Source organism: Schistocerca serialis, chromosome 10 (genome assembly GCF_023864345.2).
Source record: "Schistocerca serialis cubense isolate TAMUIC-IGC-003099 chromosome 10, iqSchSeri2.2, whole genome shotgun sequence".
NCBI lineage: Eukaryota > Metazoa > Arthropoda > Insecta > Orthoptera > Acrididae > Schistocerca > Schistocerca serialis.
Window position 1 is genome coordinate 214,408,489 of NC_064647.1, and position 24,530 is coordinate 214,433,018.

The window sequence follows — 24,530 nt, forward strand, 5'->3', positions numbered from 1 at the left end:
TCAGTACACTTCCGACAAAAACACAAAAAAAAACAAAAAAAGAATTTGGCACAAATGAAACCAAAAAACAATTCTTTTTTACATAGAAATGAATACACTACTTTAATGAAAATAAACATTTCTTCACTATCAGCAAGAAGAAAAAGAAAGGCTTTGTAATTTCTAGGCACAAAAGTAGTAATTAAATTTTTGTTCAATACAGCAGAACTGTAGCGGTCTATTGGGTAAAGCATTGGACTGCAGCTCAGGAGGTCCTAGTTTGTCTCAGGTAGGGGTGGGGAGTTTTGGCCATTCTAGTCTTTCCAGAACGCCTTCAGGTTCACTCCGCCTGCTGTCGAATTAATATGGGTGTTTATCTTTCCTGGGGTGATGGACCCGCGCCCGTCCCCCACCTAGAGCCACGGAACTGGAGTGCTCCTATACAGCAGCATTCAGAACTACAGCTGGGTCACGTGATTCCACCAAAGACTTCATCTTTGCTTCACAAAACAATATTTACAGACCAACAAAACAATATTTACAGACAAGCTGTGAGGACCGGGTATGAGTCGTGCTTGAGTAGCTCAGTTGGTAGAGCACTTGCCCGCGAAAGGCAAAGGTCCCGAATTCGATTCTCGGTCCGGCAAACAGTTTTAATATGCCAGGAAGTTTCATATCAGCGCACACTCCGCTGCAGAGTGAAAATCTCATTCGGGAAACATCCCCTAGGCTGTGGATAAGCCATGTCTCCGCAATATCCTTTCTTTCAGGAGTGCTAGTTCTGCAAGTTTCGCAGGAGAGCTTCTGTAAAGTTTGGAAGGTAGGAGACGAGGTACTGGCAGAAGTAACGCTGTGAGGACCGGGCATGAGTCGTGCTTGGGTAGCTCAGTTGGTAGAGCACTTGCCCGCGAAAGGCAAAGGTCCCGAATTCGAGTCTCGGTCCGGCAAACAGTTTTAATATGCCAGGAAGTTTCATATCAGCGCACACACCGCTGCAGAGTGAAAATCTCAGTCTGGATTTAGAGACCCGTTTGTACAGCCATTACTTTTTCGATAGAAACAACATTTGAGTTACGTACTAGTAAAGGTGATTTCACATTCTCTACACGCCTGCTGTCAGATTTATGACGTTTTCGGAGAATGAAAATCTACTCTATAAAAATCAACATGGAAAGCTTGCGAAACTGATCTCGCTCAGTTCCTCCATATAAGGTAGCCCTTGTTTGCAGATAAGAGTTCATTTTACTTTAATGCCTTGCTGTTTCACCTGCGTGAAGTGAGTGTGTCAGTGCTGCTGTACGTACTAAGGACCGAGCGGTAGGTTGCCACGATGTCTAACAGAGGCGGTTGGCCGTCTGGCACTTTCAGAACCAGTGGGATGAGGTGCAGATGCAGAAATTGTTCGTATCGTCATCAAAGAAATACGCAAGGAAAGAACATTTATTCTGGTGCGGATCAAGTAATTGTTATTAATAAATATTAGCTAAGCCCCCGAGGACTAAGCCTTGATGTGGAGCCGCGCGGTCTCACGCGTCTTGTCACGGTCCGGGCAGCTCCCCGCCGGAGGTTCGAGTCCTCCCTCGGGCATAGGTGTGTGTGTGTTGTCTTTAGCGTAAGTTAGTTAAAGTTACATTAAGTAGTGTGTACGCTTAGGGACCGATGACTTCATCGGTTTGGTCCCATAAGACCTTCCCACAATTTGCGTGGCAGTCTATTTCTGATAGCTGGTCGCTTGGTAGGAGGAGAGACGAAGCCAATTAGCAACGCCGGAGTTGAGATGAATAAGATCAACGGCTTCTGAGACGAAATGAAGTTATAAACCTCAACGGCAAAGAAGGTGGACGAGTCATTTTCTCCCGATAGTGATACCTCAACGGTAGTAAAAGCGGAGAGGATGGATCCGAGTACAGAGGACCTAACGAAAGAGGCAATCTGCTAATCAAAATAAAAATCCATGTTGCATCAGCGTCTCTTTACACGTTGATGGCCGCTGCAAAAATCTGTAGCGCCTGTTACCAAAGTGGTCGGCTACAAAAGGCATCTGTTCCCACATTGGGTAGCCTGTTAAGACCCATCTGGCCATTCGATCAGAGACGTAACATCCCATGAAGGAGCTAACACCCCTTCCTAATTTACTTTCAACCAAGACATGATGGTAAGCACTGAACAGAAAAGTACTCCACGCGGTAAACTATCCTTCGTCGTTGGAAACAGTGATGCAACTAGGAAAGGACTTAACATCTGTGGTCAGCAGTCCCCTAGAACTTAGAACTACTTAAACCAAACCAACCTAAGAACATCACACACATCCGTGCCCAAGGCAGGATTCGAACCTGCGACCGTAGCAGTCGCGCGGTTCCGGACTGAGCGCCTAGAACCGCTAGACCACCGCGGCCGGCGCAACTAGGCAGTCGGGTACTGGAGAGTCTAGAACGTCATGTAAGGGAACAGTCAGAGTTCCCTAGAACTTCTCGCATACGGCGTAAGAAGAAAGATCTGCTAGGCACATTGGAAGATCGGGAAATGTAAACATTTGACGGATGTGTTAAACAGTCGCAACAAACTCTCGCTAGCACTCCAGGAAACCAGGTACGATGATGAGAACGCATATGAATCATAGGGCTACAGGGTCTGCAAAGAAAAACCACCCGTAAAGAATAAACAGAAAGTCACTATGCATTGAACAGCTTTCATGGTCAAACAGATTCCAACAGGATGCAAAACGCATTTTCCGTTCGCATCGCATCTGAGGGAATATCACTTCTCTCTTTTCGATCAGCAAACAAGAACTGTACCATAATAACTGCACATGCACCTAGCAACGATGACAACCGAAAAAATCCAGAAAAAGTCGAACAATTCTGGTATACATTAGAAAATGAGACATCAAAAATACCAAAGCACCATGTAAAACTACTCGTAGGAGACTTCAACCCACAGATCAGCAGAGAAGAGGAATACAAGGCAATTGTGGAAAATTTTCCTGCACGCAAACGCTTCAGCAAGAATGAAGAAGAGCTCATAAACGTCTGCAGACAATTTGACTTAAAAATAATGTCACCCTTTTTCAGGAAATTACCTAGGAGAAAGAAGACATGGTCTTCTCCTAATACACATTTAGGCTCATATCAGTTGGATCATATGGCAATAACCAGACAAAACCGAGAGAAATCATGGACGTACGGGTCAGAAGAGGACTAGGCATAGTTTCGGAGCACTTTTGAACAGAAATCTAAGCCAAATTTCAAACTAAAAGGCGAACCCGAAAATTAAAAAGTCTATATAATTGAAACAAAGTTTCTGTCAGACAACAGAAACGAATTCGTTTAAAGGCTTTAAACGAAGAAGATGAGAAATTGGGATGAAACCAGTGAAGCAGTGATAGAAATGGTGAAAGAACTAGAAAAACCACGATGAAGAAGGAAACATAGATGGTGGAATAAAGTATGAGACGAAGCGATAGAGCATACCTGCTTCGAACTCCTGCAAAAAGGAAAGAAACTTGAACACATTTACTGAGATCAGAAAACAGACAAAAAAAATTATTGGAACAAAGAAACGGAAAAATGACAAAAATTATTACAGGAAATAGACACACATTTCAGACACAACGTGTAGAACGTTTTCAAAGAAAACAAGCCGATGAAGCTATACTTCAATGATTCAACAGGCAAACTGATTACCAGTGACACAGACAACTGCGAGTTATTAGAAAAATGCTTCAAAAATCTTCTGTACTGCGAGGAACCAACACAATGACTAATTTTTCAGACAGTGTCAAAAGGATAACCTACCCTCAGAACCATCATCACAGCACCAAACGGGCAATACATGAACAATACATTGGCCAGCTGAAAAATTAAAGAGAGCCAGGTGAAGATGGAATATTAGCTTTGATATGAAAACTGGGACCTAAGTGGGCAGCTGAAACCATTTACCAGATTATTAAAGATTTCTGGGAGAAAGCGAGAATATCGGAAGACTGGAAACAAGCCATAATCCATCCGCTACATAAGAAAGGTGACAGGAAATACAATTACCGAGACATATCTCTACTTCCAGTCACCTACAAAATTATGTCCTAAGCTCTACCAAATATGATAAACGATCAAGAAGAACCCAGAATTGGCGAGTGCCAAGGAGCGTTCATAAAAAAACAGGTCGTGCCCAGAGCAAATTTTTGATAGCTATTCTGACTATCAGGGAGATGCGGAGCAAAAGTTCTGCAATGGCTGGGTGTTGAATCCATGTCTCCTCGTTTACCTTTTAAAAAAAAATCTAATTTTGTTAGTTACATTCGTTCGGGGCGGACGTCTCATGAAATCCGTTCACGCTCGTTGTTGACCCATTTACTCAGTTCCTCTTGTCACAGAGAGCGACTAACCCTCTTTTTGTTGTTGTTGTTGATCGTTGGGTTTGGTCGTTGCAGATGTCGCAAAACATCCGCTAAAGTTCGTTTGTTGATACGTCCACTCAGTTTTTTATTACAGAGGCCAACTGGCTCTCTGACCGAACACGCTGAGCTACCGTGCCTGCTTCCCTCCCACCGAACACGCTGAGCTACCGTTGCAGCTGCTTGCTACACAGCTGTGCTAGCTGGCTAGCCGGTACACCACCATAGCATTATAGCTAACAACCTGCACACACCACCCTAGTCCTGTGTCCTAGCTAATACAGACGTTACATCTTTCAACTTATTTACCCCTTATATAATGGTTAGCGTTCCCGCCTATTAAGCCAAGAAACCAGTGTTCAAGTCCCGGCCGTGGTACAAATTTTAATCCATTTCTTCAACTTCTATCCATATCGTAGATAAAGATGAGACACATATTTCTCAAGAAAAATTTAATTTTATCAGGTCTATAAATTTGAATAATTAGATCCCCACTATACAGGGTGATTCAAAAAGAATACCACAACTTTAAAAATGTGTATTTAATGAAAGAAACATAATATAACCTTCTGCTATACATCATTACAAAGAGTATTTAGAAAGGTTTTTTTCACTCAAAAACAAGTTCAGAGATGTTCAATACGGCCCCCTCCAGACACTCAAGCAATATCAACCCGATACTCCAACTCGTTCCACACTCTCTGTAGCATATCAGGCGTAACAGTTTGGATAGCTGCTGTTATTTCTCGTTTCAAATCATCAATGGTGGCCGAAACACCATATCCTTAACATACCCCCATAAGAAAAAATTGCAGGGGGTAAGATCAGGGCTTCTTGGAGGCCAGTGATGAAGTGCTCTGTCACAGGCTGCCTGGCGGCCGATCCATCGCCTCGGGTAGTTGACGTTCAGGTAGTTTCATAACTAACCTTTTTCGTAGGACTCTCCATTCAGTTGATTGTGGAATTTGCAGCTCTCTGCTAGCTCTGCGAGTCGATTTTCCTGGGCTACGAACAAATGCTTGCTGGATGCGTGCTACATTTTCATCACTCGTTCTCGGCCGTCCAGAAATTTTCCCTTTGCACAAACACCCATTCTCTGTAAACTGTTTATACCAACGTTTAACACCATACTTCGTTCGAAATGCACGCTGAACAACTGTCGTCGATTCACTTCTGCCGTACTCAATAACACAAAAAGCTTTCTGTTGAGCGGTCGCCATCTTAGCATCAACTGACGCTGACGCCTAGTCAACAGCGCCTCAAGCGAACAAATGTACAACTAAATGAAACTTTATAGCTCCCTCAATTCGCCGACAGATGGTGCTTAGCTCTGCCTTTTGTCGTTGCAGAGTTTTAAATTCCTAAAGTTGTGGTATTCTTTTTGAATCACCCTGTATAATGATTAATAAATACTTAGATTTTGGTTTACTATGTTAAAGAGTCTGTGTAGGTGGCTGAGAGATCACTGTGGGAGTACGTTGAACGCTGATGACGGTGAGGGCACGTTGTAGGCCATAAAACCGGAGGCAATCAGCCTCCAGTGCTGTTTGCAGAATCGCTGCTCGTCTCCCTCTGTGAAGAGAACAAAGCAGTGTTTTGTTGAGCGGGAGAAAAAATTAATTAGCAGCGCTGGCAATACTCGTGCCATGTAACTGCCGCCAGACAGTGCAGAGAACATTTCAAGAATGTGAGGGACAACGGATTTTGCTTTCAACAAGCCGGGTCCACGGGGTGAGCGCCATCTATCGGCCCTGGTCCGAGAAGAATCGCTTCTGTGAAAAGAAACAGCGGTCAGAAAATCGTTCAGATGGCTCTGAGCACAATGGGGCCTGACATCTGAGGTCATCAGTCCCCTACAGCTTAGAACTACTGCGATGGGGCGGTAAATAAAGTGCAGTTGAAGAGTTCACACGAATGTGCATATACAAATGTTCGTTAAGAAATGTTAGCGAAAATTGTGGCTCTCACGTAAGTCTCATGGGATGACTTTCACACTTGGTGCATTAGTACACTGTTCCACACCCGCTCATTAGTTATAGTTTCTGAATTAATATTGATCAGTACAGTTTATGCTTGGGAACAAAAATAAGGTGATTATTATAGCAAAATAATTTTTTCTCGACACAGTTCAATCACCATTTATTGGCGTCGTCCTTTTCTTTCACACAATGAAATTAGCACTGGTGAGACGGTTTACAGTTTTACTTTAATAATAATTTGACTCCCTATGGCAGTAATGTAGGCTGCTATAAACGAAAATTATTCAATCATTTCGAACAGAAGTCCCACTGTCCTCTTTGTTCTAGCAGTTTTGACGCGAAATCACAGATCGCCACGTGTTCACTTACGCCGATGTATACCTCGTAATTTGTGCTCACACAAATAATCGTAGCACTTCCAGTTCACCAAATACACTCCTGGAAATTGAAATAAGAACACCGTGAATTCATTCTCCCAGTAAGGGGAAACTTTATTGACATATTCCTGGGGTCAGATACATCACATGATCACACTGACAGAACCACAGGCACATAGACACAGGCAACAGAGCATGCACAATGTCGGCACTAGTACAGTGTATATCCACCTTTCGCAGCAATGCAGGCTGCTATTCTCCCATGGAGACGATCGTAGAGATGCTGGATGTAGTCCTGTGGAACGGCTTGCCATGCCATTTCCACCTGGCGCCTCAGTTGGACCAGTGTTCGTGCTGGACGTGCAGACCGCGTGAGACGACGCTTCATCCAGTCCCAAACATGCCCAATGGGGGACAGATCCGGAGATCTTGCTGGCCAGGGTAGTTGACGTACACCTTCTAGAGCACGTTGGGTGGCACGGGTTACATGCGGACGTGCATTGTCCTGTTGGAACAGCAAGTTCCCTTGCCGGTCTAGGAATGGTAGAACGATGGGTTCGATAACGGTTTGGATGTACCGTGCACTATTCAGTGTCCCCTCGACGATCACCAGTGGTGTACGGCCAGTGTAGGAGGTCGCTCCCCACACCATGATGCCGGGTGTTGGCCCTGTGTGCCTCGGTCGTATGCAGTCCTGATTGTGGCGCTCACCTGCACGGCGCCAAACACGCATACGACCATCATTGGCACCAAGGCAGAAGCGACTCTCATCGCTGAAGACGACACGTCTCCATTCGTCCCTCCATTCACGCCTGTCGCGACACCACTGGAGGCGGGCAGCACGATGTTGGGGCGTGAGCGGAAGACGGCCTAACGGTGTGCGGGACCGTAGCCCAGCTTCATGGAGACGGTTGCGAATGGTCCTCGCCGATACCCCAGTAGCAACAGTGTCCCTAATTTGCTGGGAAGTGGCGGTGCGGTCCCCTACGGCACTGCGTAGGAACCTACGGTCTTGGCGTGCATCCGTGCGTCGCTGCGGTCCGGTCCCAGGTCGACGATCACGTGCACCTTCCGCCGACGACTGGCGACAACATCGATGTACTGTGGAGACCTCACGCCCCACGTGTTGAGCAATTCGGCGGTACGTCCACCCGGCCTCCCGCATGCCCACTATACGCCCTCGCTCAAAGTCCGTCAACTGCACATACGGTTCACGTCCACGCTGTCGCGGCATGCTACCAGTGTTAAAGAATGCGATGGAGCTCCGTATGCCACGGCAAACTGGCTGACACTGACGGCGGCGGTGCACAAATGCTGCGCAGCTAGCGCCATTCGACGGCCAACACCGCGGTTCCTGGTGTGTCCGCTGTGCCGTGCGTGTGATCATTGCTTGTACAGCCATCTCGCAGTGTCCGGAGCAAGTATGGTGGGTCTGACACACCGGTGTCAATGTGTTCTTTATTCCATTTCCAGGAGTGTATGTGCTTGCACACTTGCACTATTAAATAATATTCTTTGTCGAAATACATCGACGTGAAAAATTCTTACTCAAACGACCAATGGGCAACCCTCAATTGGGCCTAGCTCGCCACCCACCGGCCAGCTCCCTGACGACTGGCCAACCACTCACCCCCGGCCAAGATGGCCTCTCACTTATATAGGCTAAGACGTCTACACCCCTCCCCCCCCCCTGCTAATGCAAGTACCAATCTCACAGATTAAGGTTACAAATATTGATACATACATCCCTCGACAGACGGGACCGCGCTGAAAAGTACATCTTATTTACTATGTTACATTAATTTCTAGGATTATTCTATCGCCCGTAATTCAAGTTTCAGTTCTTGCAAAATTTTGCCACTTAGCGCAAATTTGTTTGTTTACACCTGTGTTGCAATGTTTCAACATAAAACTGCATATAGCACCGTTTTTAGACGTAATCTATAGCGATCTACGCATTGCGCTGCTCAAAATCTTCATATCTATAATAATTAATTAATTATGGGAGATAAAGGTTAATTAGAATTTGCAAACAATGAAAACTATTGCAAGTTAAGTGTATAGTATAACTTAACTAGTTTAAAATAGGTGTGATGCCACCCAAAATATTATATACCTGGTAGTGCCGTCCTTTACGTAATGAATTTTTTATTGAATTCTATAAATAATTTTCCATCAAACTTTATTTATTGCTCTTTACCGGCTTAATTATTTATGAATCTTAACATATGACTGTAGCACTCGATCCGCTATGACGAAACATTTTTAGTGAGTGCTCGCTCATCTCTGTAAGTTGTTATTTACTATTTTTATTAATCTTTCAGTACTCGTGACGTTAACCGATTCTGAGGTTACTATAACTTTGCGCCCCGTGACTTGAAATAAAGATCGATCTTTCAGAAGGTGCAGACCGAGCGAAGTGGCGCAGTGGTTAGCACACTGGACTCGCATTCGGGAGGACGACGGTTCAATCCCGCGTCCGGCCATCCTGATTTAGGTTTTCCGTGATTTCCCTTGATCACTTCAGGCAAATGCCTGGATGGTCCCTTCGAAAGGGCACGGCCGATTTCCTTCCCCATCCTTCCCTAATCCGAGCTTGTGCTCCGTCTCTAATGACCTCGTTGTCGATGGGACGTTAAACACTAATCTCCTCCTCCTGCTCAGAAGGTGCATATTGCTGACCACAATCCACTGCCGCATCGCTCTTCACCGTAAGCTACATAGTTTTCGCGTAATGCGCGAAAAATCAAACAATGCCCCAAGCTGCGGACCATGTAGCCGCCCGGCGGCATTGACATCCCACCGACCGTTGCAAATCTCGCTCGCTCTCCACAAAGCAATCCTTGCATACTAGAAAAATTCATCTGCTGACGGGGGTTTGTACCGTTACACTACTTAAACCTAACTAACCTAAGGACATCACACACATTCATGCCCGAGGCAGGATTCAAATCTGCGACAGTAGCAGTCACGCGGTTCAGGACTGAAGTACCTAGAACCGCTCGGCCAGGGCGACCAGCCAGCAGTAAGAGAAACATGTAATGCTAAGATAACATCTTAGAGAGTGAAATAAGAGCAGAAATTTGGGACGTCTTTACAGTGATTGAGACACCGACTCCGACTGGCTGACGTGAAACTGAAGTAAGGTTAAAAAAAAGAAAACAATAGACATCGCCTGCTGTTTCATAAAAATAATCTAGGTGTGGAAGATGACAGTATAATTGTCTTTACAGAGATCGTATTGGACAGCGCACAAAGGTGGGCATAAAGAGGGAGTAAGCTGTACATATTTGGGGCCCTAAGAGCAACAGAATTTTTACTGGTTAAGCACCCGAAATTCAAAAATGACTTGTAGGACCGATCAGCTTTCACAAAAATAAGTATTCCCCAATCAAAACTACTCAACGCTGAAAAACAAACAGGTCAAACTTTTTCTTGTTGCAAGCGCTGTGGAGATAATCCCTTCAGTTGCAGACCTCCCCTTGCAGACTTCACTTTCACCTGCAAGCGTCTTCGAAACTTCTGTACGTCTGGGGTGAGCGGCTCTCACCCGACCGAGATCCGCCTTAGAAAGGCAGAGATGGGTCTTTGGGACCGAGCCAACGACTGACATAGCAGATACTGCAGCCGCCGCCAGTACATTCCAAGTATGATGCGGTATAACCAAAACAGCGAAGCGGACTGTACGTAAAGACGAAGTTTACATAACGATAACCAGTAATTCCTATCTACTTTTTTTTGCAGTTAGAAGATCAACATTATTTCAACTCTTTAAATGCATACGCGTACATATCCTTCTGTAGTATTTTCGATATCTATGTACCGCCTACGGCAATTGCAATATGACCTCTTCGATTATAAGTGTATTGTTCATATACATGATGTGTTTAAACTGACCTTCCAGGTACTCTCCCAAGTGTCAAAAGGTACGAGGACAGTTCAATAAGTAATGCAACACATTTTTTTTCTCGGCCAATTTTTGTTGAAAAAACCGGAAATTTCTTGTGGAATATTTTCAAACATTCCCGCGTCGTCTCGTATAGTTTCATTGACTTCCGACAGGTGGCAGCGCCGTAAGAAGCTGTTAAAATGGCGTCTGTAACGGATGTGTGTTGCAAACAATGGCGCAGTGATCGAGTTTCTTTTGGCGGAAAACCAGGGCATCTCAGATATTCATAGGCGCTTGCAGAATGTCTACGGTGATCTGGCAGTGGACAAAAGTACGGTGAGTCGTTGGGCAAAGCGTGTGTCATCATCGCCGCAAGGTCAAGGAAGACTGTCTGATCTCCCGCGTGCGGGCTGGCCGTGCACAGCTGTGACTCCTGCAATGGCGGAGCGTGCGAACACACTCGTTCGAGATGATCGACGGATCACCATCAAACAACTCAGTGCTCAACTTGACATCTCTGTTGGTAGTGCTGTCACAATTGTTCACCAGTTGGGATATTCAAAGGTTTGTTCCCACTGGGTCCCTCGTTCTCCAACCGAACACCGTAAAGAGCAAAGGAGAACCATCTGTGCGGAATTGCTTGCTCGTCATGTGGCTGAGGGTGACAATTTCTTGTCAAAGACTGTTACAGGCGATGAAACATGGGTTCATCACTTCGAACCTGAAACAAAACGGCAATCAATGGAGTGGCGCCACACCTACTCCCCTACCAAGAAAAAGTTTAAAGCCATACCCTCAGCCGGTAAAGTCATGGTTACAGTCTTCTGGGACGCTGAAGGGGTTATTCTGTTCGATGTCCTTCCCCATGGCCAAACGATCAACTCTGAAGTGTATTGTGCTACTCTTCAGAAATTGAAGAAACGACTTCAGCGTGTTGGTAGGCACAAAAATCTGAACGAACTTCTCCTTCTTCATGACAACGCAAGACCTCACACAAGTCTTCGCACCCGAGAGGAGCTCACAAAACTTCAGTGGACTGTTCTTCCTCATGCACCCTACAGCCCCGATCTCGCACCGTCGGATTTCCATATGTTTGGCCCAATGAAGGACGCAATCCGTGGGAGGCACTACGCGGATGATGAAGAAGTTATTGATGCAGTACGACGTTGGCTCCGACATCGACCAGTGGAATGGTACCGTGCAGGCATACAGGCCCTCATTCCAAGGTGGCGTAAGGCCGTAGCATTGAATGGAGATTACGTTGAAAAATAGTGTTGTGTAGCTAAAAGATTGGGGAATAACCTGGTGTATTTCAATGCTGAATAAAACAACCCCTGCTTCAGAAAAAAAAGTGTTGCATTACTTATTGAACTGCCCTCGTATTATTTTATTGATTTCAGCGATGTATATATGCAGGCTCAAGAGAAATATGAAGATACGTGCGAAGGCCAGGATTCAAACCCGGGTCTCCTGGTCACTAGGCAGGTGCACTAACCTCTACACTAACCTGGCACAGTGGCTTTGCACAATTGCATGGACTACCTGGCGTGCCTCCTTACTCAATACTAATTTGAATTTGCGCCTCAGCCAACTTGGCATTTCTCTAAACTCTAACAGCACTGAAGATGTTTTCCTACTATATTGGCATAGCACCTCATCGTTGAACGAAATGGAGGATCCTGCACGAAAGCCAGGCATAGGTGCTTTAATCAAATGAGACTATACGGTCCTTTGACCTTTTTTAGTTTAAAACATCAGGAATCGTCGACTGTTCAGGGCATTTTTCATGGCATTGAAGGCGTGACTATTGTATAGGCTAAGATCAGGACTATCATAATGTAATGTTCTGTTATCAAGGACATTTCTTATTGCCGAGATGTGTATTTAGTAATATACTTTCCTTCTCGCGACTGGCCAATTTTTTTACTCCAAAGTATTGCCATTTATTAGTTATTAATAACAATTACTTGAGTCGCACCAGAATAAATGCTTTGGAGTAAAAAAGTTGGCCAGGCGAAAGAAGGACCTCCTTGCAAACTTAATTATACACAGTTCATCCGTTCTGGAAATCGGGTATCTCGACGACTTTTGCCTGTTATCTACATTGACACTGGGAAAATATCAGTCAAATTGATTTCAAGACTTTGGAGAATGATTTAATTTCAAATTTGAAGGCGCATAACAAATGACCACAGAAACATTTTTTTGCATACTTTTGTTACAAGTTAAACATTTTCTGATTCTTTTCCTTTATTTCTACGGTGAAACCTTTCGTCTTGGTAAATTTCGTAATTATGTTTCAAGGGGAAGTGCCCTATAAGATTTAAAGAATGAGTTTGTGAGTATCAAAATGTGTGATGCAAATGGCTTTGTCTTTTGTTTCCATTATCGCATTATCGTTTTGACACCGCAAAATAACTGTAGACCTCAGTACGTGACATAAATTTCAACTTGATACCTCTGTTCCTTAGAAAAAGAGCTCTTAACAGACAGAGGTACAGAGAGTCTGTTTTCCTTTAGTTTTATTGGTAAAGCTTGCTTCTTGGCGAATCTCATTACTCCGTGTCAAAGGGACATACCCTGTATGTTTCGATCAGTGAGTTCGCGGGCATCGAAATATGAGACATAGATAGCCGTATCTTTTGATTTCATTGCTTAAAAGCCTAACTTTTAACAGCGATAAGGGTTAGTAGATCTTAATATGTGACTTTAATTTCAACTTTATATACCTACTCATTGTTCAGAATAGCTGGACAGCTCGACAGACAGACATGGACAACAAAAAGAACCTATAAGGGTTCGATTTTTATCGACTGTGGTACGGAACCTTAATGAAGTCGTTTAGAGTCCCTCCACAAAAAGCGCGTTTACAGGAGTTGACCTTATTGCACCAAACCAACTACAGATACAATCACTTGTAGTATTTTATATAGGGATATAATTAACGCCAGTGTTACGGTAAAACAATACTCTGTCCTGGTCCTAATTGCCGTCCTGCATATGGTCAATAAAACGCTGGAATAGGCATACTATCACAGTTATCTATGAACAAAGCACTGCGGAACCAAGAGAAATATTTTTGAATCGGCGTTTCGATCGAACTATAGCACAACTAATTTTAAATAAATATTCATCAAGCCAAAGAAAAAAGAGCAAGTGGTAATTTATTTCTTGATCTGTTGCCTTACGAACCCAACCCTCTCCTCAGCGTCGCCAGGTGCATTCAGGAACGGTGCCCACTTTTTAATTGCCCATTAACTGACAAAATGGTTCCTCAAATGGCTGTTCTTATTCTGAAATCTGATTACGTTAATTATCTCTCGGAATTGCCTGCTTTCCTTGGCTCACAGTGTCTAACTTCTGTTGCAGATAAAAATGTAAATGCAGCATTAAAAATCTAGCAATAAAAGTTACTGCCATAATTTTACGACAAATTTCACTTACAGCTATTTCTAATGGTTTATGACGCCTGTAACAAGTTATACGTTTGCAGGTGTGTCAGTCCAGATGATACATCTGGTACAGCAAATGTTCTGCTATCTCCGCCATTATGTTTAAATTAAACTAGTAGAACATTAAAAACTCAATTGAATTTACTGATTGTGCGATGATATGAATTCAGTTAATAAGCATGAAATACATAGAATTATGTCAGTGAAAACTGCTCAGAAACTGTGAAATTGCGTATGCCATTACAATTTAAAATTTATAAGCCTGCCACACGCGCAAATGGATCATCTACATATTGGGAACAGCCGTCTTAGATAAACTGACTATCCTTTTTTTCATTTTACTAGTATTTCGGGTTTTAAAAATATGTAAATGTGAGTAATTGGATCAAATATAAACAAGAGGACAGCAGAATTGAGGCAGCAGAAATGAGATTTCTCAGGGTAATAACAGGATGTAGTAGATAACGTAAAATGAGGAGTGAAGTAGGAATCAATGCTACCTGTGTAAATGAGAAAATATGCCTGAATGGTAGTCAGATCAAAGTCAAAATAAACAACAATATAATAAGCAAAAGGAGCTGATTGATTGCTAGCACTCCACATGGAAGAAGATAATTCAATGATTACGGCGTTGAAAAACAAATTCGTTGTGGTAGTTGATTCTTTCATCACTAACTGGCACGACAAAATCACCTTCATAAATGAAAAGCACAAAAGATGTTTATGTTCCACAGTACAAATTTTTGTAGGTAGCCAGTTTTCAACTCTCAATGCCACCACACAAGGTTTCAGACAAACGTGTACATGCTTTTAAAATTAAATATTGTGAAAACAACTATGGACAGAAGAATGTAACAAACGGCACGTTTATTTTGAAAGCTGTCAGAATTTTGTACAAAAGTTTCGACGTAATAATGAGAAAATCTGCTAACAGATGGCACCGTAATCGCAACTTGTAATGCCTGTAAACATAACTCTAAAGCCAAAAGCGGTAAATCGGCACAGTTTCCGATTGTTTATTGAAGTGTTATTACCGAAGCCTACGTCGTCAGTCAGTTATCTCGTTTTCGTTTGCTCGCGGACTTGTTCTCGGACTCGCTCACGGACGCACTCACAGGAATGCGAGGGCGATTGCAGGTTTATACATTTGTCTGATGAAGACATGGCCCGCGCCCCGGACGCTCAGATTGACGCAGCACTGGGTGACTATATACAGCAGTTGCCGGATGAAAATAACAAACAAAGCTAAACGCAGTGTCCACACCAGACACAGAATTGAAACACCGGTTGGAGAAATATGCAGAACAGAGACATCAACGCCAGCAAGTACTGGAGGAAACACGGAGTATTCAACGACAAATACTTGAAGACACCGATGGAGTTTCTGAAATTTCATCCTCGTCAGATACCTCTGCCTTCACTGCAGTGGTCCCAAGAACACAGCGGCTCACGTTCAGGAATTCCAAGAAGAAGAAGACTATCCGAAGGGAAAAAAGCGCTGACCTTGAAGCAAACCACCCAGCAACAATTGTAAATTACCAATGGATATTGGATATTGCAGCAGTCTGCAATTGCTCAGCCATCGCCCATCTACATCTACATGACTACTCTGCAATTCACATTCAAGTGCTTGGCAGAGGGTTCATCGAACCACAATCATACTATCTCTCTACCATTCCACTCCCGAACAGCGCACGGAAAAAACGAACACCTAAACCTTTCTGTTCGAGCTCTGATTTCTCTTATTTTATTTTGATGATCATTCCTGCCTATGAAGGAATCTTCGCATTCGGAAGAGAAATTTGGTGACTGAAATTTCCTAAATAGATCTCGCCGCGACGAAAAACGTCTTTGCTTTAATGACTTCCATCCCAACTCGCGTATCATATCAGCCACACTCTCTCCCCTATTACGTGATAATACAAAACGAGCTGCCCTTTTTTGCATCCTTTCGATGTCCTCCGTCAATCCCACCTGGTAAGGATCCACACACCGCGCAGCAATATTCTAACAGAGGACGAACGAGTGTAGTGTAAGCTGTCACTTTAGTGGACTTGTTGCATCTTATAAGTTTCCTGCCAAGGAAGCGCATTCTTTGGCTCGCCTTCCCCATAAGATTATCTATGTGGTCTTTCCAACTGAAGTTGTTCGTAATTTTAACACCCAGGTACTTAGTTGAATTGACAGCCTTGAGAATTGTACTATTTATCGAGTAATCGAATTCCAACGGATTTCTTTTGGAACTCATGTGGATCACCTCACACTTTTCGTTATTTAGCGTCAACTGCCACCTGCCACACCATACAGCAATCTTTTCTAAATCGCTCTGCAACTGATACTGGTTTTCGGATGACCTTACTAGACGGTAAATTACAGCATCATCTGCGAACAACCTAAGAGAACTGCTCAGATTGTCACCCAGGCCATTTATATAGATCAGTAACAGCAGAGGTCCCAGGACGCTTGCCTGGGGAACACCTGATATCACTTTACTTTTACTCGATGATTTGCCGTCTATTACTACGAACTGCGACCTTCCTGACAGGAAATCACAAATCCAGTCGCACAACTGAGACGATACCCCATAGGCCCGCAGCTTGATTAGAAGTCGCTTGTGAGGAACGGTGTCAAAAGCTTTCCGGAAATCTAGATATACGGAATCAACTTGAGATCCCCTGTCGATAGTGGTCGTTACTTCGTGCGAATAAAGAGCGAGCTGCGTTGCACAAGAACGATGTTTTCTGAAACCATGCTGGTTACGTATCAATAGATCGTTCCAAATGGTTCAAATGGCTCTGAGCACTATGGGACTCAACATCTTAGGTCATAAGTCCCCTAGAACATAGAACTACTTAAACATAACTAACCTTAGGACATCACACACACCCATGCCCGAGGCAGGGTTCGAACCTGCGACCGTAGCAGTCCCGCGATTCCGGACTGCAGCGCCAGAACCGCAATAGATCGTTCCCTTCGAGGTGATTCATAATGTCTGAATACAGTATATGCTCCAAAACCCTACTGCAAACCGACGTCAATGATATAGGTCTGTAGTTCGGTGGATTACTCCTACTACCCTTCTTAAACACTGGTGCGACCTGCGCAATTTTCCAATCTGTAGGTACAGATCTATCGGTGAGTGAGCGGTTGTATATGATTGCTAAGTAGGGAGCTATTGTATCAGCGTAATCTGAAAGGAACCTAATCGGTATACAATCTGGACCTGAAGACTTGCCCGTATCAAGCGATTTGAATTGCTCCGCAACCCCTAAGGTATCTACTTCTAAGAAACTCATGCTAGCAGCTGTTCGTGTTTCAAATTCTGGAATGTTCCATTCGTCTTCCCTGGTGAAGGAATTTCGGAAAACTGCGTTCAATAACTCCTCTTTAGCGGCACAGTCGTCGGTAACAGTACCATCGGCACTGCGCAGCGAAGGTATTGACTGCGTCTTGCCGCTTGTGTACTTTACGTACGACCAGAATTTCTTCGGATTTTCTACCAAATTTCGAGACAATGTTTCGTTGTGGAACCTATTAAAGGCATCTCGCATTGTAGTCTGTGCCAAATTTTGCGTGTCTGTAAATTTTAGGCAATCTTCGGGATTTCGCGTTCTTCTGAACTTCGCGTGCTTTTTCCGTTGCCTCTGCAACAGCGTTCGGACCTGTTTTGTGTACCATGGGGGTTCAGTTCCATCTCTTACCAGTTTATGACGTATGAATCTCTCAATTGCTGTTGCTACTATACCTTTGAATTTGAGCCACATCCCGTCTACATTTGCATAGTCAGTTCGGAAGGAATGGAGATTGTTCCTTAGGAAGGCTTCTAGTGACACTTTATCCGCAGTGGACAACGGCGCTCTGCCTGATGCCGTGTTCCTTGACTTCAGTAAGGCATTTGACACCCTCCTGCATTGCCGTTTAATGGAAAAAATACGAGCTTACGGAGTATCGGAGCAGATCTGTGACTGGATTCAAGACTTTCTCGCAGATAGAATTCAACACGCCGCTATTAACGGAACTAAATCGACAAAGGTAAAGGTAATATTCGGAGTACCACAGGGTAGTGTGGTAGGACCGTTGCTGTTCACAGTATATATAAATGATCTAGTAGAAAGTGTTGGACGGTCTTTAAGGGTATTCGTAGATGATGCAGTTGTTTATACCAAAGTAGCAACGCCAGAAGATAGTAAGAATTTGTGGAACGACCTGCAGAGAATTGATTAATGGTGCGCACTCTGGCAGTTGAACCTGAACGTAAGTAAACGTAACATATTGCGCATACATAGGAAAAGAAATCCACTACTGTACAGTTACACTATTGACAAACAGCTGGAGACAGCGTCTGCCGTAAAATATCTAGGCGTAACTATCCAAAGCGACGTCCAGTGGAATGACCATATAAAACAGATAGTGGGAAAAGCAGACTCAGATTCATTTGAAGAACCTTAAGGAAATGTAACTCATCTACGAAAGAAGTGGCTTATAATGCGCTTTTTCGCCCGATTCTTGAGTATGGTTCTTCTGTCTGGGATCCCTATCAGGTAGGACTGATAGAGGAGATAGAGAAGATACAACGAAGAGAGGCACGTTTCGTCACGGGATCGCCTAGCTGGAGAGAGAGCATTACGGAGATGCTAAACCAACTCCACTGGCAGACGTTACAAGAGAGACGTTGTGCATCACGGAGAGATTTACTATTGAAATTTTAGGACAGCACTTTTCAGGAGGAGTCAGACAACATACATCTCCCCACATACATCTCGCGTATTGACCACGAGGCTTACCGACAGTCATTCTTCCAACGCACTATTCGCTAGTGGGACAGGGTTGGAGGGATCAGATAGTGGTATCGAAAGTACCCTCCGCCACACACCATTAGGTGGCTTGCGGTGTATAATGTAGATGTAGAAACAGCTAGAAGTCCCAGCCATAGTAATTTATAGTTGCTCAAACCACGTAAAACTATCCAGAGAACTAAAGGTACTGAACACTGGGAGCTTAAGAGCAGCTTATGCAGGTGAAGGAGTGAAATCTTACGTTGATACTTCTTTAGGACTATCACAAGGTGTTTTATTTCTGCCGGGAACAAAACTGACCTTTCCATGCATATCACGATATCAATAACATGGATCTATCACTACCAGACACGGAAAAAGAAGTTCAATAAAACTTGAAAGAGCAGGGTTTCACCATTAACGACGTACACCAGTAGAAACGCAAGAAGCAGAATAAACTCCGCCCAAGACTGGTATATACTGTCGCACTACCGCAAGGAGAAAAGTCCAGTACTATTTACGGTGTGTGCTACGTATTTTCTACAAAAGTGCGAGTGGAAGCTTATCGATCACGAAATGAACCTTCACAATGTAAACGCTAACAACGCTGGACCCATACTATCAATTACTCTTGGTTTCCTGCAAGATGTGTTAAATATGGAAAGATGCACGCAAGCACCGAATGCGGCCAACGACCAGACACATCCCCTATCTGTGCTGGCCCCCACAGCGAACACAAAGCTACCTGAAAAGGATGTTGCGAGTTCCAAAAAGCTCTGAAAAAGTTCCGAACACCTGAGTCTAATACCGCAAAACCACAAAGTGCGTTTCAACCCACAGCTACCGACGTCAAAGTGGTGATATCCGACGGCATTAAGTCTGGAACTCAGTTACCCCCACCATCAGCCCAGCCAGAAACGCACGTAAGGCAACAGATGAGGAAAAAATTACCACTTAGTCTTCTATCGTTGGCCTGATGAATATTTATTTATAATGACCTGTGCTACAGTCCGATCCACACAACGGTTCAAGGAGAACGAGGCAACATCAGATCAACACGGATGCTCACAGATAAAAACTGCGATGCAGCACTTAACGAAGTTACTACGGTCTTAAAATTCCTAAGAAGTCAAAATTTTCTACACAAACCTGTCCTCGCTGGGAAAATAATGCTGGCAGCAAAAGACAAGCCGTCAAGAACCGTAAGCTTAGCAGAAACCCTAGCGAAACTCGAAGAGTCAGACTGATATGATGGACACACAAATACAGGACCTTCGAATTTGTATACGGAACGCTACAGGTGTTGGCCACAAAAGAATCAATTACAGGACTGCATAGCACGATATAAAACTGACATCGTACTGCAGGTCGTTGTGGCCGAGCGGTTCTAGGCGGTTCAGTCTGGAATCGCGCTGCTGCTGCGGTCGCAGGTTCGAATCCCGCCTCGTGCATGGATGTGTGTGATGTCTTTAGGTTAGTTAGGTTTAAGTAGTTCTAAGTTTAGGGGTCTTATGACCTCAGCTGTCTCATATTGCTTAGAGCCATTTTGACATCGTACTTCTATCTGAGACTCACCTCCGACCGACTGAAAGCTTCAGAATATGGTGGAATATCGTAGAGTTAGGTAAGAACGATGAGGTGGCGGCACATGTATCTACCTCCGCCGCACCATAACCCATCGAGAAGCAGACGCACCACAACTACAGGAACTAGAGGCGACAGCAGTTACTGTTTGCACTGACCTAAGAGAAATCACACTTTTAGTTGCAATGTACCCCCGCCCAGCGGACCAACTAATCGAATACAACTTAAGAAACGTCTTGGCGCCACATGGAATGCCGGTAATCGGGGGTGACTGGAACGCCTAGCACCCAACTGGCACTCAAGAGTTACGAAACCGAGAGGCCTGAATCTTCATCGCCTGGTACAGGGATTAGACTTGACGATTTGGAGCCCACTCGCACCAATTCATACTCCATCTCCTAGCCACAAACACCTAGATATGTTAGCTATTCTGATCACCAAAGGGCTCTGAATCGACCATCAACTGGTGATTATACAGGATTTATCATCGAACCAGTATCCTGCTCTGTCAACAGTTACGAGGACGAATTATCCACATCGCCGAAGAATACACAAAGAAAATAACTGGGCACAATCTAAAAGATAACTCAACAACAACATCGACCTCACACTGGAGGTCCAGGAACCTGCTCAGATCGACTATGTGGTGCGCTATATAAAACGAAAATTATGGAAGGCGCATGGGTGGTCCTCTATGACGTGTGTTTCGGAACATCCGACTAACAAACCACTTACGCCACTCGTAGAAACCCAGTCTATCGCCGACAGATGCACAGGCTTGATCGGTGACTCAGACGAAGATTATTGGAGTGGCATGTGGAAAGATTAACAGAAACTAAATTTATAGGAACCAACCCAACTCCAAGAAAATCAATACAAACCCTAGAGGGACTAACCGTAGACCAAGTGCCCGAAGTGGAAACATTTGCAACAACATTTCTAACAGCAGACACCGTTACTGAGGGAACCATTAAATGTAGCCCAGAGAGAGTGAGAATATACGAACTTATGAACCGGTTTATGACAACAGACGACAGATCGCCATCAAGACTCACTACAACAAGTGAGGTAAGAACGGTAATCAAGAAACCACAGATGAGTAAGGCACCAGGCATTGACAATCTAAGCAACGGTAATGAAGAAACTACAGATGAGTAAGGCACTAGGCATTGACAATCTAAGCAACGGTAATTAAGAAACCACAGATGAGTAAGGCACCAGGCATTGACAATCTAAGCAACGGTATTCAAGAAACTACAGATGAGTAAGGCACCAGGCATTGACAATATAAGGAACGGTAATCAAGAAACTATAGATGAGTAAGGCACCAGGCATTGACAATGTAAACAACGGTAATCAAGAAACTACAGATGAGTAAGGCACCAATCAGTGACAATATAAGCAACGGTAATCAAGAAACTACAGATGAGTAAGGCACCAGGCATTGACAATATAAGCAACGGTAATCAAGAAACTAAAGATGAGTAAGGCACCAGGCATTGACAATATAAGCAACGGTAATCAAGAAACTACAGATGAGTAAGGCACCAATCAGTGACAATATAAGCAACGGTAATCAAGAAACTACAGATGAGTAAGGCACCAGGCATTGACAATATAAGCAACGGTAATCAAGAAACTAAAGATGAGTAAGGCACCAGGCATTGACAATATAAGCAACGGTAATCAAGAAACTACGGATGAGTAAGGCACCAGGCATTGACAATCTAAGCAACGGTAATCAAGAAACCACACATGAGTAAGGCACCAGGCATTGACAATCTAAGCAACGGTAATCAAGAAACTACAGATGAGTAAGGCACCAGGCATTGACAATATAAGCAACGGTAATCAAGAAACTATAGATGAGTAAGGCACCAGGCATTGACAATATAAGCAACGGCAATCAAGAAACTACAGATGAGTAAGGCACCAGGCATTGACAATATAAGCAACGGTAATCAAGAAACTATAGATGAGTAAGGCACCAGGCATTGACAATATAAGCAACGGTAATCAAGAAACTACAGGTGAGTAAGGCACCAGGCATTGACAATATAAACAACGGTAATCAAGAAACTATTGATGAGTAAGGCACCAGGCATTGACAATATAAACAACGGTAATCAAGAAACTACAGATGAGTAAGGCACCAATCAGTGACAATATAAGCAACGGTAATCAAGAAACTACAGATGAGTAAGGCACCAGGCATTGACAATATAAGCAACGGTAATCAAGAAACTACAGATGAGTAAGGCACCAGGCATTGACAATATAAGCAACGGTAATCAAGAAACTATAGATGAGTAAGGCACCAGGCATTGACAATCTAAGCAACGGTAATCAAGAACCTAAAGATGAGTAAGGCACCAGGCATTGACAATATAAGCAACGGTAATCAAGAAACTACAGATGAGTAAGGCACCAGGCATTAACAATCTAAGCAACGGTAATCAAGAAACCACACATGAGTAAGGCACCAGGCATTGACAATCTAAGCAACGGTAATCATGAAACTACAGATGAGTAAGGCACCAGGCATTGACAATATAAGCAACGGTAATCAAGAAACTATAGATGAGTAAGGCACCAGGCATTGGCAATATAAGAAACCTACACTTGAGGAACGTGCAAACAAAACTACTCGTCCTGTTAACCAAGATCTACAACGGTTGCTTCCAGAAAAAATATTTTCCGAAATCCTGGAAACTCGCTCAGATAGTGTCTATCCCAAAGCCACTGAAGGATGTAACAATAGCTACAAATTACCGACCTATTAGCCTCCTCATCGGAATGAGAAGATCATTGGAAAGATTTATCTACGCCCGTATCTTTGAACCTCAAAGGCTGATAGTACAATTCGGGAAGACCAGTAGAGTTTCCAAAGGAAATTTTCAGCGGAGCTATAATTATTATGACTAACAGAACATGTTACAATGAAAGTTAGCGTAACCAATGACACAGCTGCAGTTTTTCTAGACATGCATACGCCCAAAAAACGCAAACTGATAGAACGAAGGTTAATATTAACGTGTTACATGAAACTCATTGCTGGTTATCTTACAGATAGAAAAATTATTTCAGCAATCATGGTCAGTCATCCGACACGCTTCCAGCAACAGTGGGGCTGCCCCAAGAATGGGTTCTCTCATCTCTGTTATCCAATATTCATGTCAAAGATATGCCAACAGTCGTTGGAACGCTAATAGAACAGTTTGCTGAGGATACGGCCTACTTTACCAGCGGAAGACACATCAGACGACTGCAAGAACACCTCGACGCTTCAGCGACATAGTGCAAGAAGACAAATTGCAGTTAAACCCGGCTAAGACGACTGCCATATACTTCAGTAGAAAGCGCCCGCATTGCCTGTTACACTGAGACTGAATGGACAAGACATTCCATGTAGTACTAAAGCGACATATGGTTCAAAGGGATCTGAGCACTATGGGACTTAACATCTCTGGTCATCAGTCCCCTAGAACTTAGATCTACTTAAACCTAACTAACCTAAGGACATCACACACATCTATGCCCGAGGCAGGATTCGAACCTGCGACCGTAGCAGTCGCGCGGTTCCGGACTGAGCGCCTAGAACCGCGAGACTACCGCGGCCGGCAAAGCGACATAATTAGGGGCTACTGTGGAGAAACAATTCTTCCTCCAGAAACATACAGAAAATCTAAGAAACAAAGCCACTCACTTGAATAGCTAAGATAGTTTTCCCCATTTTTTAAAATCTCGGACCTAAGCGCCAAAGTCAAATCGCGACAGCATAAAGCCACTGGCCTTTCAAAAATGTTGTACGGGAGTTATGTTTCGGGTATTAATTATAAAAACACAGATAAATTGCCTCCAAGTAGCACGAAAATGACACTTGGATGGATATTGGAGGCCAACCGTTGCACCAGAATAGTTGAATTACAAAGCCAACTCGATAAGGAGTCATTATTTAATGACGCAGTCAGGAAGCGATCGACGAAGTTACATAACAGACGACTTGAGACACTCAGTGTATCGTATAAGAACATAAGGACAGACAGTCTTATGGACAACGTAAAGGCCTTTATAAGTTAAAATGGTTCAAATGGCTCTGAGC